Raw genomic sequence first — 4,502 nt, 5'->3', positions numbered from 1 at the left:
AGGCTGGTCTCAAACTCCCAATGATCCTCCTGCCTCAGCCTCCTGAGTGCTGGGATTACAGGCATGCACCACCACACCCGGCTATATATATTCTTTCTTATATGTTGCGTATGTATTATTTGTTACAAAGATGTATACATTCTTTGTATGAACATTATAGTTAAAAACATTCATGAACTATAGCTGAATGTATTAATGTTAGTGAAACTCTAACTCTGCCATACTTTTTTGGGGGTATTGGGAATAGAACTCAGGACCTTGCACTTGCCATGCAGGCACTGTGCCACTGAGCTATATCCCTGGCCCTGCAACTCTAACTATGATTGATCAAGCTTACATTTATAAGTGGACTTTTCACTTTTCTGCACATATAAAAATTTTTTTTCAGTTGTCAGGACTGAACCCAGGGCGTGCTCGGCAAGTGCTAAAACATTGAGCTATACCCTTGCCCTTTTTATTTTGATTTTGAGACAAGGTCTGGAAATCACCTTAGTCTCCCTGGCTGGACTTAAACTTGTGATCCTCCTACCTCAGACTCCAGTGGAGCTGGGACTACAAGCATGCATCACCATGCCTAGCTACATTAAAAGGAAGGAAGGAAAAGGAAGAAAAATGAATCATCTGTAGTGGTTGATTGATTATGTCAACTTGAGAAGTTTAGAAGCATAACTAAACTTGGCTCAGCAATTGGCTCAGCAATTCTACAAGCTAGGGTGTAGAGGAGCCACCCTAGGGTGGATCGTCACCTAGATAATATAAAAGGGAAATGAAGAAGGACAGAGGGACTTCCATTCCTTTTGGAGGAGCTCCAGTCTTCACCTTCAGCTTGGACTTCGTCTCCTGGTTTCTAGTGCAGACCCTTTGGCTTGCAACTTGGGTCCTTCAGCCTTCCGTCGCAGACTCATCGGCCTCCTGGTACGGACTTGCACGGAACTTCGCAGTGAACTCCAGACCCTAGACCGATTCCTTCGGTCTTCAGTGTGCACACACCCTCTGCACACTTCCTCATATGACTCTCTAGCTGACCGTCGTAAGCCAATCTTGTAATTTCTTATAATTTGTACATCCTGTGTTATATCTGTTTCTCCAGTAAAACCCTGACTGATACATCATCCTAATTCCATAACATAGTATATTTTATATATATAAAAAATGCATTTTTTTTTTCTTTTTGAGGCAAGATCTCACTTTGTAGTTCAAATGGGCCTGAACTCACTATGTAGCTCCTCCTGCCTCAGCCTCCCAAGTGCTGGAATTATAGGCGTGCACCACCACACCCAGCCTATTATCCTTTTAAATAGACATATAACATCCATTCTCATTTGGATTGGTCCACTAAAGATTCATTACCCTTCTCAGAAACTCACCCGTCCCTGCGAGTTCTTCACCATGTCCCGACCTCATTCACAGTTGAAAACTGTGGCCACGGACATTTCCGGGGTGTCAGTTCTTTCTCTTTGATCTTTCTTGGCCATTTGACTCAGGGATGCGGTAGAGAAGGGACTTTTTTATTCACCGAAGCTGTTCTCTTCTTGGCCACCAGGGGGCACCCATAGGTGCATACAGGACGTGAGGTTGAAGGAGAAAGAGGCGCTGGGCTAGTCCGGTTACCCTGGTAAACCTCTAAGTTTCTTCCTCCTCTTGCCTGGTTTTCTGTCTTCCTCGTCATACTCCTCGGAGGTTCCCTGGAGCCTCGCGATGCCCCGCGGACCACTGTTTGCAGAGGCCTGTGCAGGAGGTGGAGTCCCGCCAGCTTCGCTGTCTGTAGTCCTCTCTTGCAAACAACAAAGTGAAATGACTCTAGAAAAGCCAGCGGATTTTTTTTTTCAGCTTCCCCGCTGAGGGAGGGTTGAAGGGTCCAAATGCTTAGAGATCCGAGGGGCTTGGCTGTTAGTGGAGCCATAAACCTGCGTAGGACTGTTACTCCAGATTGACTGACAATTACATAACAAGAACCCGGCTTTGGGGGCTGGGGATTTAGCTCAGCAGCACAGCGCCTGCCTGGCAAGCGCAAGGTCGTGAGTTCAATTCCCAGTACCGGAAAAAAACAAACAAAATAGAAATTTAAAAAAAGGAACCCAGCTTTGCAGATGCCTACTGGAGCCCGGGCATGGGCTGGCAATGAAATAAGAGTGTTTGCTTTCTGTAGTGACTGTGACACAGGGCACAAGCTCACCCCTCCTGCCCTTGTTCTGGGGCCTCCCCTGTCCCTGGAGAAATGCGCCTGTTTTTTTTTTGTTTTTGTTTTTTCTCCGGCACCGGAAACGAACTGACGACCTTGCGCTTGCCAGGCAGGCGCTTTGCCGCTGAGCTAAATCCCCAGCCCCTGTTTTTGTTTTTTTTTTTAAACCTAGGGGTTGAGGATCTTAAAGCAGAGCGTGCAAGTGGTGAATCTAGTGGAGCAAAGGCACATAAGGAAGAAAGGAAGCAGGGCATGGTGGTGCACGCCTGTAATCCCAGCCCTCAGGAGGCTGAGGCAGGAGGATTGCTGTGAGTTTGAGGCCCACCAGGGCTACAAAGTGAGTTCAAGTCCCGCCTGAACCGCATAGTGAGAGCCTGTCTCACAAAGAAAAAAAGGAGAAAGAAGAAAGGAGACTCCAGAACAGGGACTTTACCCACTGCCACCATGAGCTCCTGAGCTTCTTAGTCAGGAAAACTTTGGTTTTAGGTGGCCAGGAATCTGAGGACAAGATTGACTTGTTCTTCAAATCGCTTGTACTTACGCACAGGCTGCTGGGAGAAGTGGGAGTACAGGGTCATTGGGAATGTGAACAGTAAACTTTAATAGAAACAGATAAATTACTCTTTGAAAGGCTGAAAGAATGTATGTTCTGAAGCTGAGTGTGGTGCTGCATGCCTGCCTTAAACAAAACGACACCGAGGAGCTAGTACTGATCAGATCAATGCTGGTGAGGCAGGTGGCCACAGGGACCCCACTCTGGCAGTTTTTCACAAAGCTAAACGCACTGTTCCTGCATGATTCAGCCATTTCCCTCCTGCGTATTCACCCAAATGAGCTGAGACTTACATCCAAGCCGGATGTGGTGGCAACTGAGATACTCTCTAATAGGGACTGGATAAACCATGGCACATTATCCTGTGGTACATAAGGGTTACATTAAGCCATAAAAAGATGTTTCTGAGGGAAAGAAGCCAGCCGGCAAAGGCTGCGAGTCCAACTATGGAACGTTCTGGAAGAAACAAAGCCATGGAGACAGTGGTTGCCTGCGGCTAGGGAGGCTGGGAAACGGCTCAGTGGAACACAGGGCTTGTCACGGCAGTGAACTGTATTACACGACCATGCTGGGTTCATGACATTTAACAAAACTCACAGCACTGTAAACATGTACCAGATCAATGCAGGTGTTACCCGGAGTGGAACCTGGTTAGGGGGAGGTAGATACATGGGAACTCTGTATTTCCCACCCAATTTATTTTTTTTGTCTTTTTGAGACAGGTTCTCCCAAAGCAGTTCAGGCTGGCCTTGAGCTCAGTTTGTAGCCCAGGCTGGCCTCAAACACACAGCAATCCTCCTGCCTCAGCCTCCCAAGTGCTGGGATTACAGGTGTGCACTACCATGCCCGGCTTCAATTGTTTTTTTTTAAATTTATTTTTTTAATTGGAACTGGGCATCAGACTCAGGACCTCACTCTTGCCAGGTAGGTGCCATGCCACTGAGCTATTACATCCCTGGCCCAAATTTATTTTTTAAAATGTTTTAATTTGAGTTTCTCTGCATAGTACTCAGGTTAGAGAACTTTTCTAGATTGTTGGGTAGGTGTTCCAGGTTTCCTTGTTATGAATTTCCTGTTCTTTTTGTACACCTAAACATGCTCTAAGGAACAGTCCATTAATTAAAAACAATGACACCCTCACCAAGAGTGTGTGTCTGCTTTTCAAACTGTCTATATTTATATGCTAGGACAGAACTTTTGCCTATTTTTGTATTTAATAGCACTGGGGATTGAACCTAGGCCCTTTGCACTGAGCTACGTCTCCAGCCTTCCTCTTTCTTTTCTTTTTTTTTTTTTTTGTCTTTTTGAGACAGGGTCTCACTATGCAGTTCAGGCTGACCTTGAACTTGCTTATGTAGCCCAGGCTGGTGTCCAACACATAGTAATCCTCCTGCCTCAGCCTCCCAAGTGCTGGGATGACAGGTGTGCACCACCACGCCTGGCTCTTTTTATTTTTGTGGGGGGTTTTTTTGGAGACCTGATATTAAATTGCAGCCTGGCCTCTAACTTGTGATCCACCTACTTCAGCCTCCTTGGTGTGCACCATCTCCCCAGCTTTTTTTTTTTTTTTTGGCGTTGGGGTGGAACCCGGTGCCTCCCCCATGCTGGGCAAGGGCTTCTTCTACAGAGCTGTACTGACAGTCTGTTGCTCTTTTGATAGTGCATTTGTGGGATTTGAGACTTCTGTGCATATTCTCTTTGTGTGCGTGCGTTGCAAGTGTTTTATTGCCATCTGCCATTTCTTTTTCAACTTGGATTACAGTGCAT

This window comes from Chinchilla lanigera, unplaced genomic scaffold, assembly GCF_000276665.1.
Source record: "Chinchilla lanigera isolate Chin_1 unplaced genomic scaffold, ChiLan1.0 scaffold00036, whole genome shotgun sequence".
In the NCBI taxonomy this organism is placed as follows: domain Eukaryota; kingdom Metazoa; phylum Chordata; class Mammalia; order Rodentia; family Chinchillidae; genus Chinchilla; species Chinchilla lanigera.
This window is presented reverse-complemented; position numbering follows the sequence as displayed.